The 15,322-nt window shown below is 38.3% G+C and overlaps 1 protein-coding gene across 2 annotated transcripts in view; it reads left to right on the top strand.

Annotated features, from left to right (window-relative positions):
* HHIP (hedgehog interacting protein) overlaps positions 1-15,322 on the top strand; it is a 110,930-nt gene that overhangs the window by 89,632 nt on the left and 5,976 nt on the right. The window lies entirely within an intron of this gene.

The raw sequence follows: 15,322 nt of genomic DNA, 5'->3' as shown, positions 1-15,322 counted from the left end.
CCCAGCCTATATGTTGCTTAACTATTGACATAAACGTAAAATCCTTTACAGTGGGCATCCTTCTCAGAAAGCATGGTTTGATAGCCTATTATGAAAAACCATTGTAAATGCCATTGTAATCAAAGAAAACTTCCATGAGAATACAACCAGCTTTCTCTACAGCTTAACTAAGACATAGGAGATTTTAAGGGAAAAGCAGAAAAGAGACAAATATTGCCTCCATCTTAGCATGGGGATACCTTGGTAGAAAAATTAAGTCTCATGGCGGAGTGAAGTTAGGATTGAATCAATGCCAATCTCCCAGTTTACTGGCCCACCTCACTAGGTCCCCTGAAGCCTCGAGTATTGGGTTCTGTGTGCCGTGGTCTGGGACTCCTTCAGCCAGCATGTCAATGCTGAGCACGGGAACTGGGCCATCATGTTAGTTTCATTTAGTAGTGCCCCCCAAGGCTGGTTAAGACAAGAAGTTGATCCTGGCAAGCCCAGTAGTCAGATGGTCTTGTCTCTGAATCTTGGAATCTGGATGCCACCACACTGCTCCTCTGCCTGTCTGTCGAGTGCAGGTGAGCATCCTGCTTCTGCCTCGCAGAGCGCTGTGAAAATAATATAATGGATTTAAAGCCTATGCTGTTCTTTAGTATCATTGGTGCTCATTCCATGCACTCAAGGATTATTTCAGGTGATTGATCTCACAACTTTTGAGGTTGTTTTAGTGCCAAAATTGGGGTCAAGATGTCCACAGAGTTTTAAAGAACTCTGTAACCCCATGGACCTTAGCCCACCAGGATCCTCTGTCCATGGGATTCTCCAGGCAAGCATACTGGAGTGGGTTGCCATTCCCTTCTCCAGGGGATTTTCCTCACACAGGTATTGAACCCAGGTCTCCTGCATTATAGGCGTGTTCTTTACTGTCTGAGTCACCAGGGAAAGAACTCTGAGTCTAGTTTTCAATTGTTCAGGTCATGTCTTAGAGGCTTGTTCTTCGTTAAATCTTTTCAGAATCACACAAGTGCTCCTGAGGAGCAGAAATGAAAGAATTCTAACAGAGTTATGAATTTACCAAGCTTCATTTTTCTAGAATGCAAATCTTTTCACACTATTGAAAAAGATTCTTTAATTTTTATATCAGATGAACTGAAACTGAAGGCCCTTTTTTGACCTGGAAATATTTCCAGGGTTATTTCTCCAGGAATTTGTAAAACAACATCGTTCTTAAACATACTGAGTTAATTACCATGTACCCAGTCTTTTTCTATTTTAACACCTTGCTTATCTATTATACCCACTCAAATCACACAGCCCATTCCCTTAAGAGGTCTATAAATTAACAATGCAAATTCCCAGCTTCAGAGGTTATTTTACAGAAACATCCTATCTCCAGACTTCTGTATGACCAATATCAAAAACTGCCCTCATGCCTAAACCAGGGTGTCTATGTATTTATGGTTTTACTGTTCATATACCAGCTGCTAAAAGAAAAACTATGACTTTTAATCTCATCTTGAAATCACTCCTAATTCACTTAAACCCTTGCTGTTTAAGGATTGTTGCTGCTAGTAACAACAGTTTGCAATGTTCTTCTGTTTAGGTATGGGTTATTTGGAAGTCTGAAAACTAATAAATATGATGGTATTAATATTTAAAAAAACCTGCTCTTCTGTATCCTCCCCAATATGCCCCCCCCCACTGTTCTTTGTTTACTTTTTTCTTAATATCTTCATCCTACTACTTAGTATGCTGGATGCTGAAGAGTGCTTTTTTTTTTTCCACCAAAAAAAAATCACTTCATGAGAGGAAATTGGTTCTGTTTATCCTTCGCATATGTCTCAGGGAGCTGGCAGGCAGCTCTGCCATCCTAAAGAAAGCCATGCATAATGGAGAGGGTTTAGCCCAATAAGCCAGTCTAGTCCCAACTCATCAGTCGGAGTTTTATGCAAGTGGCCTCCCTAGGCTGATAAATCCCCGCAGTGCCTGTTGACCCAGCTGCCAGGTCCTCTTGCTGCAGGCGGTGTTTTCATGGCCACCCTGACAGTAATACAAACTGTTTAGCAGCTCCATTGACCTTTCAGCTATTAACAGGGACACAGGCTCGACGAGGGACTCGTTTTCAAACATGACAGAATTTCTTAACACTAGAGGTCATGAACAAGTATATGCCTTATAAAAATCCATTCAGTGTGGTGGATTTGAAGTCAAAAAGACAAGGGAAGCATGGTCCACATTTTTGCTATGGTTTTTCTACATTTCCAGTCACCAAAAATGGCATACACTTAGGTGCCTGCTTACATTTTACTCTCAATATGCTATAGCTTATGTTGTGGTGTGCAATAGTTTAGCTAACAAATCCTTCCTAAATTTCCAGAAGCATCTGACAATTTAAAGATATATCACAAAAGAATGGGATAAGATAAACTTTTAATGAATGGATGAGAATGCATACATAATATATGGTAATGGTCTAAGGATAACTGGAATTTTATTCATTCTTTACCAAGACTTGTTGTATGTGTATATATGTACACAGACATGCTTAAAGACATTCAAATAGTCCATACAAGTCTATGTAGCACCATCACCTTATTTCAAGGTACATACAAAATATTATATCATAATTTATTTAAAATTTTTATTGAAATGATCCTATTATTTTAAAAGCCTATACTATAAGACTTCTTATATTTAGATCCTATTTTCTGAAGATGTCACATGTGACTACAGTATTCAAGGGAATTTTCTGCTTTATATTAATAATATGAAAGTGAAAGTGAAGTCGCTCAGTCGTGTCCGACTCTTTGCGACCCCATGGACTGTAGCCTATCAGGCTCCTCCGTCTATGGGATTTTCCAGGCAAGAGTGCTGGAGTGGATTGCCATTTCCTTCTCCAGGGGATCTCCCTGACCCAGGAATCAAACCCAGGTCTCCTGCATTGCAGGCAGAAGCTTTACATCTGAGCCACCAGGGAAGCCCCTATATTAATTATATAGCCTTCCTTAAACTATCAGTTTTGAATGTTGGTATATCAGTTCCTAGAGTAATTGTACAGATAGCTGTGAAAACTTGATAGAATTGTCACTTACAAGTGGCATTTGTTAGAAAGGCAGAAAATGGAGAATATAAATAGCTAGAATTATATTCTTCAAAAAGAGACTCATTTGTTGAATCAAAAACTTTTAAAAGCATTTCTTTTTTTTCTTTTTTTGTTTATTTTGTTAATAATTTATTTTTTATTGAAGGATAATTAAAAGTATTTCTTTTCAATATCCGTGTTTCTTCCCTGCCTGGGACAATGGTGGAAATCTGTTATTACCAGACCTTCTGAATATCATACTTTTATTGTAAGACAGTATATTATCAGATATTACAGTTCTTGAGATAAAGACAGATTTAATCTTGCATGGAACAGCCACATAAATTTGTAAAAAATGCTTGCTAGAGGAAGATGCACTTTCTAAAGAGACATATTGTACCCTAGCATCATTTTTTTTTAACTAATTCACTTTACTTGATTTAAAAAACTCTTGCTTAAATGCCTCATTTTTATCAATATTGACAAGTGAATCAAAAGGTGTAACATCAAAATTTGAAAATTTGGCATTCTGATAGTCTTCAGAGAATTTAAGCTGACATTTTTGTGCTATTTTAAAGGATAGAAACTTGATTCAAATCTTACTTCCCATTTAAAACATTGGTCACCAATGTTTCTTATTTAGTGTCTAATATTTTTATCACTAAGTTTTTAAATTAAAAAAATTTATTTTGGATATAAAATTCTGAACAGAATTTGGTTCCTCCTTTATATTAGGATGCAATTGCGTTGACTTTTTATTGAACCCTAATTTTTCAGTTTTTATTTTCTATCCTATCAGAGTAAGTCTAGTTATACAAGATTAAATCATGAGATTTAATGAGTCCGCAGGTATCTTTGGCTTGTCTCCTGTGTGCAAGGTATTGTATTATGTATTATGAAAGTGAAGTGAAAGTTGCTCAGTCATGTCCGACTCTTTGTGACCCCATGTTCTATACAGTCTGTGGAATTCTCCAGGCCAGAATACTTGAATGGAAAGCTTTTCCCTTCTCCAGGGGATATTCCCAACCCAGGGGTCAAACCCAGGTCTCCTGCATTGCAGACAGATTCTTTACCAGCTGAGCCACCAGGGAAGCCGAAGAATATACTGGAGTGGGTAGCCTCCATTATGCGTTATGAAGGGAGAATATACATGAGGATTTGGTCCTTTTCTCTAAGGAGCTTATTTTTATCTTAAATCAAGAGATTGCACACATTGTCTAAAACATTAGCAATGTTCTCAGAGATAAATATTGCCACTCTGGAACAACAAAATTATGTTAAAACATGGTATACTATAAATTGCCAAATTAATGGTCCAGAAGCCAATATGTACCAAGGTGGGTAGAACTCACCATAATTTGGCTTCACAGCAGTCTGTTCTGCTATGCTGTGATTTTCTTTCAGACTAATTAACTCACTTATAAAAGGATGGTTGCATAACATGGAAATTATATAGCTTTCCAAGCCGCTAAAGCCAGAATGACAAGAGGAACAAGGCCTCAGCCTGACTTGTCCAGGCAGAAGGAGGCTCCCGAGTTGAGTTAAAACAAGAAAGAAGCATGGCACTAAGTTCCCCCACCCAACCCCAGGGCCATTGCATGGCTCTTCGCAGGTTTCACTTCCCCCTGAGATCAAAGCCTCACTTCTGTGGTTTTTCACTGTGTGTGTGTGTGTGTGTGTGTGTATGTGTTTTAATTAATTTTTATTGGAGTATGCTGCTGCTTCAGTCATGTCCGATGGTGTGACCCTAAGGACTACAGCCTGCCAAGCTCCTCTGTCCATGGGATTCCCTAGGCAAGAGTACTAGAGTGGGTTGCTATGCTCTCCTCCAGATCTTCCCAACCCAGGGATCAAACCCGGGTCTTCTGCACTGCAGACAGATCCTTTGCCACTGAGCCACCAGGGAAGCAGTTGCTTTATAATGTTGTGTTAGCTTCTGCCGTGCATCAGTGAGTCAGCCGCGCATATGTATGTATGCCTCCCCTTTGGACTTCCTCCCCACACAGGTCACCTCAGTGCAGTAAGTAGAGTTCCCTGTGGTACACACCAGGTTCTCATTAGTTACCTGTTTTATACTTGCATGCTGTCACTCAGCCGTATCTGACTCTGCGTGACCCCATGGACAGTGGCCCACCAGGCTCCTCTGTCCATGGGATTTTTCAGGCAAGAATACTGAACAGTGTGGGTTGCCATTTCCTCCTCCAGGGGATCTTCCCAACCCAGGGATTGAACCCATGTCTCCTGGCTCTCCTGCCTTGGCAGGTGGATTCTTTACCACTGAGCCACCTGGGAAACCCCTATCTTATTTTATACATAGTGTCAACTGTGTGTGTGTGTCAGTCCCAGCCTCCCAATTCCTGCCGCCCCTCTCCTTTCCCCTTTGGTATTCATATATTTGTTCTCTACATCTGTAGAGAACGCTTTGCAAATAATATCATGTACACCATTTTCTAGATTCCACATTTATGCATTAATATACGATATTTTGTGTGCTTCTGATCTTCCCTGAGTGACTCTCTCCTCCACCTGCAGGTGACTCTGGTATCCCTGGGATACCCTCTCCATGACACCACATTTTACTTTTGTTAGTGCCTTAGGTACAGAGTTGCATAGATCTTGAAGAGTCTGCTTCAGCTCTATTTTTCCTATAAACCTTATTTTTATTATACAATACAAGATTTTTCAGGAACAAGCCCACTGAGCTAAAGTGAAATGCCTATATTTCTAATAATTATAGTAGACCAGTTTCTGAATTAAGGACATAACAAAAATAGTACAAGAAACACCTAAGGCAATTTAATAAAATTGGACTTTGTTTCTCCCTAAAAGCAAACAACCTTGTCTAGTTTCATTAGTCATTTCTCCTAGGTTCTCCTTTCAAGGAAATATATACCTTTTCATTTCCTAATTTTCCCCTGGAAATAAATGCATTGAGTTAAGCTGATAAAGTTGAATGAAGGCAATTCACACGCCCTTTTAGATACTTGTGTATCTTGGTGGTGGTGTTTGGATAGGGAGATTAATAAAGGGCCTGAAATACAGTGCCTAGCTCCCTTTGTTCCTGAAGAGGACCAGTTGAGTAAAAATCTATGCTAGCAAAGAATTCCAGATTATCTTGAATTAGGCTGTGTGAGAGTCATTTCATATTTTCATCCATGTTCTAATCTTCTAAATTGGGAGTAGCAAGGTCAGCCCTATCTCAGAGGATAAAGTTGAATATGAAATTACTGGAAGGTTTAAGTGGCTTTGGTATCTGCTTTTATTTGGGTTGCATCTTTAACTATTGAACAAAACTGAGCAGGTATTTATGAACTTTCTAATAATCTTATTAACACTACCACACAACTGCACTCTTTTCTCATGCTAGCAAAGTAATGCTCAAAATCCTTCAAGCTAGGCTTCAACAGTGTGTGAACTTGAGAACTTCCAGATGTACAAGCTGGATTTAGAAAAGGCAGAGGAACTAGAGATCAAATTGCCAACATCTGCTGGATCATTGAAAAAGCTAGAGAATTCCAGGAAAACATCTACTTCTGCTTCAGTGACTGTGCTAAAGCCTTTGACAGTGTAGATCACAACAAACTGTGGAAAATTCTTAAAGAGATGGGAATACCAGACCACCTCACCTGCCTCCTGCAAAACCTGCATGCAGGTCAAGAAGCCACAGTTAGAACTGGGCATGGAACAACAGACTGGTTCAGAATTGGGAAAGCAGTATGTCAAGGCTGTATATTGTCACTCTGCTTATTTAACTTATGTGCAGAGTACATCATGTGAAATGCCAGGCTGGATAAAGCACAAGCTGGAATCAAGATTGCTGGGAGAAATATCAATAACCTCAGATATGCAGATGACACCACACTTATGGCAGAGAGTGAAGAAGAACTAAAGAGCCTCTTGATGAAAGTGAAAGAGGAGAGTGAAAAAGTTGGCTTAAAACTCAACATTCAGAAAACTAAGATCATGGCACCCGGTCCCATCACTTCATGGCAAATAGATGGGAAAACAATGGAAACAGTGAGAGACTTTATTTTGGGAGGCTCCAAAATCACTACAGCCATGAAATTAAAAGATGCTTGCTCCTTGGAAGAAAAGCTATGACCAACCTAAACAGCATATTAAAAAGCAGAGACATTACTTCACCAACAAAGGCCCATCTAGTCAAAGCTATGATTTTTTTCCAGTAGTCAGGTATGGATGTGAGAGTTGGACTATAAAGAAAACTGAAGAATTGCTGCTTTTGAACTGTGTTATTGGAGAAGACTCTTGAGAATCCCTTGGACTGCAAGGAGATCCAACCAGTCCATCCTAGAGGAAATCAGTCCTGAATATTCATTGGAAGGACTGATGCTGAAGCTAAAACTCCAATACTTTGGCCATCTGATGCGAAGAACTGACTCATTGGAAAAGACCCTGATGCTGGGAAAGATTGAAAGCAGGAGGAGAAGGGGATGACAGAAGATGAGATGGTTGGATGGCATTACCAATTCTATGGACATGAGTTTGAGTAAGCTCTGGGAGTTGGTGATGGACAGGATAGCCTGGCGTGCTATAATCCATGGGGTCGCAAAGAGTCAGAGACACTGAGTGCCTGCACTGAACTGATGTATGGATATGAGAGCTGGGCAATAAAAAAGGCTGAGTGCTGAAGAATTGATGCCTTTGAACTGTGGTGCTGGAGAAGACTATTGAGAGTCCCTTGGACAGCAAAGAGATCACACCAGTCAATCCTAAAGGGAATCAACCCTGAATATTCATTGGAAGGACTGATGCTGAAGCTCCAATACTTTGGCCACCCGATGTGAAGGTCCGACTCATTGGGAAAGACCCTGATGCTGGGAAAGACTGAAGGCCAGAGGAGAAGGGGATGACAAAGGATGAGATGGTTGAATGGCATCACTGATTCAACAGACATGAGTTTGAGCAAAGGTGAAGACAGAGATGGTGAAGGACAGGGAAGACTGGGGTGCTGCAGTCCATGGGGTTGCAAAGAGTCAGACACGACTGAGTAACTGAACAACAATAGCACTAGGCAGTCCAACAAATATTGTTATATTAATGCATATATGTGGAATCTGGAAAAATGGCATAGATGATCTTATCTGCCAAGCAGTGATAGTGACTCAGACATAGATAACAAATGCGTGGACACTATGGGGGAACAAATGTTTGGACACACTGTGGACACTCCTGTGTCTGAGTGATCACGTGCTCAGCAGTTAAGTCACAGACCTTAGAACAAAGTCAACCTTGGACCCAGAGAAAAATGCCCAAGCCTAGCCCCACTCTTCAGTGCCTTTCAGAAAAGAAAAATGCAGTGGTTTGAGAAATAAGGTAGAGCACTGGTTTCCCCATTCTAAACTTGAATTATAGAAATATACAGTACAAATTAATAACGTTTAATATGATCAATAATGTACATAACTTCAGAGGTATTCTTGAATTTGTTTTCTTTTCCTTCATCCCAATATCAGGGTTACGGAGGACATACATAAAAAGATTTTTCTAAGTGGCCTACATGTGATATAATATCAAAGAAGGCATTCCTTAAGAATGAAATGAAAGCAAAGAGCTCTTAAAACATTCAATTTTTTGATAGATCTCAAACGGTACTTGAAAAATATTGTTAGGAAGTGTGTGTTGCCATCTATATAGCCATGAAGTCCTGTGAAACCAGTTTTGCATGATTACACAGAAACAGATTCCATAGTCTCTGTTCTCTGACCTGGAATAGGATCGTATTATGAATATATAAGATTCCTCACAGCCAAATTGAATTTGTATGGTGTATTATCATTTTAACAGGTGCTACAAAATGGTTATATGTAGTCGGAATCCAAACTTCTACTCCTCATGGGTAAACTGAAACCTAGAAAAGAGAAATGTCAACATGAATAAGAAGAATTTAGTGGCCACTCAAACCAAAAAAAATTATCCAGACTGAAAATAAACAAAAATTCCTTTGTATGTTGACCTTGGAGAAAGACCCTAAAATGAGTATTTAAAAGATGACACAGTATTGATATACTAGTGCTCATTCCTATGCCTCAACTATACAAATGGGAAAATAGTAAAAATCTCACCGATCATGAGAAGTTTTCCATTTTCTTAATTTTTTTTTGAGGCAAAAGTGCTGAGTCAGGATTTTAGAACCGATGCATGTTTATGGATTATCACCTACGTATCCAAATGCTTCCAGAGTGAGGAGATCCATTAAGCCATCAAATCTGGTGGTGCAGGAAGGCTGCCTCCTTGTGCAGAGGTCATATTCCGTCTAGTCAAAGATTCCAGAATATTCTGTCCTGGGAGCTACTGACCACATTAATTTATGGCCCCCCATTAATCACCATTGGCTGAGAATGGCCCTAAATTAGAAAAGTCCCTCTGTAACTTGACTGTGCACGTGAATCTCTTGATAAACTGAGTGAAGTGCAGGCTCTGATTCTATGTATCTGGGGAGGGGCCTGAGATTCTACATTTCTAACAAACTCCTAGGTGGTGCTAGGCCTGCTGTTCTGTATCACACTGAGTAATGAGGATTTGGACTTAACAGTTTTGCCTACCTCATGAGAACTGGAAAAAACATGAAAATAGTTTTGCAAAAAAAAAAAAAGGGGGGGGAGCTGCCATTAACTAAAATAGAGAAGCTCCTCCCTCCTTGTAGAAGGATCAGGATTGTGTGCATGCCAAGTCACTTTAGTCATGTCTGACTCTTTGCAGCCCTAGCAACTGTAGCCTTCTAGGGTCCTCTGTCCATGGGATTCTCTAGGCAAGAATACTGGATGGATTGCCACGTCCTCCTTCAGGGGATCTTTCTGACCCAGGAATCAAACCTGAATCTCTTACGTCACCTGCATTAGCAGGTGGGCTGTTTACCACCAGCACCACCTGGGAAGTCTGAGGGCCAAGATTGAGGTGTGGATATCAGAAGCTCAGTTTGGACTATGTAAATAATGCTGAAGTCACACATACTACAATTCTCCAATTGCAAATAGTAGACTAGAAATATTTTCTCTATTCCTCCTTAGAATTTCCATTAGGATCCTTTTATTATTCCCCATTTTATAATTTTTGGGGTTCAATGGTAAAGAACCCTCCTACCAATTCAGAAGATACAGGTTTGATCCCTAGATCAGGAAGATCCCTGGAGATGGAATGGCAACCTACTCCTATATTCTTGCCTCGAAAATCCCATGGACAGAGGAGCCTGGCAGGCTACAGTCCATGGGGTCACGAAGAGTCAGACATAACTGAGTGACTAAACAACAACAATTGTATAATTTAATTTTCTACTTTCTATTATGAAGATGACTAGTTGTCAAAAAAAAGGAAAAGAGTCCTGTAAAGGTTTTAGTTGTGAGGGATCGCTTTTGCATGTTTCCTAACGTGACTGTGGATAAAGGAATAAGGGAATTCCTTGGTGGTCTAGTGGTTAGGACTCTGCTCTCTCACTGTTGAGGGCCTGAGTTTGATCCCCGGTCAGGGAAATAAGATTCCACATGAGGAAAAAAAAAAAAAAAAACGAGTAAGACGGTTCTTACATCACCTCCTAAATCACCTCAAGCAGAACATTGTCTAAGAGAAGCTGAAGAATAAGCTCATCTTCTGAAACTTTCAACAACTCAGAATCTTATAAAAGAGTATTACTCATGATCAGTGTACCTTGTTTTACAATAACATGGATTTAAATCTGAACCCCTTAAAAAATTTCAGAATGAACACTTTACTCTTTATTAAGACACAGTAGATCAGTCTCTGCAGCACTCACTCTGAAGATCAGGCATGCTAAGACAGAACTTATCCCTGTGCATCCATACAGATGGATAGAGACTTCCCATTGATTGAGTCAGTCACTTATTAAATTAAAGATCCTAAAATTAAAATCATTCTTTAACCCACTACACAGAGACAGTCACCATTGGCCTTAGCTAGTCACAAAAAGTCATCATGGTATGATGTGTGTTATAAATTACTTCTTGAGTTTCTCAATTTTCTCCTTTATTTCAAGAAAGTATCTAAAGCTTTGTACTACTACACAAAATGAATCAAAGTAGATTTCTAAGAAAATGTCTTACACTTCTGAAAACAATGCTTTATAGATTAGGAAATGTTGGGTAGATTTCTGCACTAACCCTTTAATATTTTATTATTTGTCATGTGTAAAGGGGTTAGGAATTGTGTTTTTTGAATTAGGAAATTTAAATTAAATTTCTGAGAATTATGGAGAATAACTCAACAAATGGATACCATGTATTCTTTATTAAAAACCTAAATATCCTCTTAGGTAAGTTTCCTGTTTTGAAAGCTATCTCAGACTTCATTCAGTAGACATAAGGCTCTAAAAGTTTAAAAAGTAAAACTTTTATTTAAAAAATAAACTTCTCTGTTTAAAAGGAAAATACTATTTAAGCAATTCTTATTAGGCCTATATTAAAATGCCCAAATTCCCAGTTCAATAAAAATTAAGAATGAAAAATGAGTTTATCTATTACAGGTAGAAATATACTCAAGATTTGTGTTTAGATCCCATCTAGGTGTGTATATGTAATAATTTTGAAATACAAGATGGTCTGTTTCAAGGTGACAATAATAATAAAGTTCACATTTACTTCTTCTATTTCCTTTTCTTAATTCTTATTTATTCCATGTAAAGGAAACTTACTTCTTTCAATGGAAGGAAGAAATGTCCCTAGGACAAAGAGTGTGTGTAGAGAAAAGAAATGGTTGAGCTCTCCAGCAATCTTTGTCAGGCTTTGTCACATATATTACTAGAAAAATGAATTTTGATGTGTTGACTTAATTCCCAATTGGAGGAGAAAACAATCATATCTCTTTATGTCTTGCTTACTTCTTAGCCTGTTGTTTATTTGTTACAATTACAATTAGTATAAAAATGCTTTATTTAAAGTGCATTTAATTGTGCCTTGGAAGAATTTTATAAGACTTGAGTTGATTTAGGCAACAGAAAGAAATACAGTGAATTTAGTTTTATGCTTATGATATAAAAGTATAGTGATTCAATTTTAATCATATGCCTCCCCTAAATTGTCTGTTCCTAATATCATCACTCAATAGAATTTTAAAGAACCAAACACCCTTTTAAAATTACACTCATTTCATTCATTCAGCAGATTTTTAATAAGCATCTTACATGTGCTGTGCACTCTTCTGGGTCCTGAAAAGACATAAGAGAAGAGAGGGAATTATTGGTCTTCATGGAATTTATATTCTAGATTTGAAAAAGTTTCTACTGTATGCATTTAGTTCAATAAACATATTGAAATTCCATGGTATTTTCCTACCTCCTAGGACTATAAGTAGTTGAGGAGATAAAATGCTTTGGTAGCTTAAAGATCATCTTTCCATAGTATCCCTCAACCCTAAATTAATTGCACCCTTGTCTGTATTCCTAATAACTTCATATTCCCCTCTATCATAACAAAGATCCTACTGCCTTACACTTTTGTGTTTGCCCATCTGCCTTCCCCACTGTGGTCTCCATGAGGATCAGGATACTGTTTTGTTTTTGTCTTCCCCCCATGAAAAGTATAGTCCCTGGCAGTCAGTGGCTAGGCTTGAAGACTTTTATTCAGAAAACTTTTATTTCAGTGGGGAAGGGAAAGAAGAAATAGGACTCCTCATTCCTTAAGGAAAGTGAGGTCCAATAAGTGATGGGCTATGTTTGATGTACACTTTCATGTTCAAGGGTTCCCAATAGAATAATAGTTTAAAGGCGGGGGGTGAATTTTAACATGCTAAGTGAGGAATGTTAGTTGTCAACTTCATAAAAGAATAAAGTTATTTTTGTAGGTAATTAAATAAAAATTTAAGGGAATCATGTTTATATATGACAGCCACAGTTTTATATAAATAAGCCCAAGCATGAAGCAATCACATCTACAGATAGATAAGCATTTGCTCTATCTTAAGCAAAATTTTTTAAAAAAAAATTAGAATTCCCTCCATAATCTGAGTTTACACACATTTAAATGTTTGGTGAAAATCAATCAAACTGTCTAATTGGAGGATCATCCGGGAAACAAGGATCAGGTATCCTGCCCCGAAAAACCATACTTGTGAATCCCTGTGCATCAGACTGCCTTATCTGTTCCCAGTGTATATGGCTCAATGACCCTATACTTTGCTTCAAACAGGCAACATCTTCTGGTTGTAGCTGATCAAAGTCACTTACATTCTTGATCACATGGTGTCTTCTCTTTAGATTCATCTGCTCAGGTGTAAACCATATAATCAAGAAGCACGTGAGCTATGTTGACTGAACATTTTCCATCGCGTGTAACATATTCCTGACACACTCTATTTCTGGGTGTCTTTTCTTGAATAAATTGGAAAGAGCATGAACAAATGAAGTGAAACGAAAATCATTAGTTCACATGTAACATTTGTTCATTAGTAACAAATGAAGTGAAAACGAAGATCACTCAGTCATGTTTGACTCTGCAACCCTATGGACTATACAGTCCATGGAATTCTTTAGGCCAGAATAGTGGAGTGGGTAGCCTTTCCCTTCTCCAGGGTATCTTCCCAACCCAGGGATCGAACTCAAGTCTCCCACATTGCAGGTGGGTTTTTTATTAGCTGAGCCACAAAGGAAACCCAAGAATACTGGAGTGGGTAACCTAAATAGAACTAGATAAATAGAATCTCAGTTACCAGGAAAATGTGAACAATATCTGTTTACTGAATATCACTCAGTAAATGTGGTGATCTGTAATTCAGAAGAACATAACGACTTCTGAGAACTGCTCTTCTGATGGTCAAACTGCCACCATAGTATCTCAAACGAGAATTTTATGTGAGGGAAAAATTGAGCAGACTTGGGCTATTCAAAATAAGAAAGCAAAGATTTTTCCCTCACTTTCCTTGGCCATTTAATGTTTTCTCCACCATATCACTCTCTGCCCTTACTCCCAGAAAGACTTCCTTGGAGCAGGGGGTGGTGGGGAGAGACAAGGAAAATATTAGGTAGTGTGTTCAGAGTGAAAATGTAGAATGTCTCAAGTACCTTCACATAAACTGGACCACTTCTAGATTTAAATAAGAGGTTGAGTCAATTTAAGGGAGTTTTCTGAATTGTCACAATAGTTGCAAAAATCAGTAATTTATTAAAAAAAATTTTTTATTTTATATTGGAGTATGGTTGAGCAACAATGTTGTGTTAATTTCAGGTATACAGCAAAGGGATTCAGTTGTACATATATAGGTATCTATTCTCTTTCAAATTCTTTTCTCATTTAGAATATTGCAGTGCTCGCTTCGGCAGCACATATACTAAAATTAGAATATTGCAGAATATTGAGCAGAATTCCCTGTGCTATCCATTAGGTTCGTATTAGATATCTGTTTTATATATAGCAGTGCGTACATGTTCATCCCAAACAACACTTTCAACAGAGAGTGGGTTTTAATTGGAGAGAGGAGCTAAAGAAGTCACTGGATATTTTAAATATGGTTTTGAGTCATTGTAGAACAGTCTCAGATCAGACCTCAAATTATTATCACAGTTCACGTTGCCATGGGGCATAACTAGATAACCTGTCTCAAAAAAACTGAGGCTTCGGGGCCTAATTATTTGCTTCTCTCAGAAAGCTGTATCATTTACCTCTATGGTGGTCCTGACCCATAATTATCACCTTCTTTGTTATGGTACTTAAGGACTCCAACTGACTTGGCCTTCTTCACGGTGATGATTTGACTGGTGATGAAGCGTTTGTTTACATTCCTTCCCTGAAAAGAGCTTTCTCACCACACTGAGGCGCAGGTAGCAGTGACTGATAGCAAAGGGCCATTGCAAATTTTTTCTCAAAGATGAGGTAATGAGCAGTTGGGGTCATGCTTCTAGCGGGACCCACCTTGAAAGATAACCTCTCACTCAAAAACGTGAAGACTTATGACAATTTTCTGAAGGCAGCTTGGTCCTTCTTTAAATGAAGGCAGTTGTCGAGCAGTTAAAACAAAGTCTGTGACTTTTTACGTGACAGATAAGATACTTTTGTTTGCTACTATTAGCATTCTTTTTTCTTTACAGCAGGATAAAATAAAATTATAAAAATATGTATGTACACATATATACAAACATATATAAAAATCTCTCTATTTAGATGATTTATTGCATAGAGAGTTTAAACTGTGAGTCCAGAAACACACATGTATTATTTATGTCCTTTCAAGACCAGTCATTCTGGGACAAAGTATCTCAAAAGAAACATGAAAATGAAATAAAAAGCAATTTCA

This window comes from Ovis canadensis, chromosome 17 (assembly GCF_042477335.2).
Source record: "Ovis canadensis isolate MfBH-ARS-UI-01 breed Bighorn chromosome 17, ARS-UI_OviCan_v2, whole genome shotgun sequence".
NCBI lineage: Eukaryota > Metazoa > Chordata > Mammalia > Artiodactyla > Bovidae > Ovis > Ovis canadensis.
Note: the sequence above shows the minus strand (reverse complement) of the source record. Positions and strands in the feature narration are given on the sequence as shown.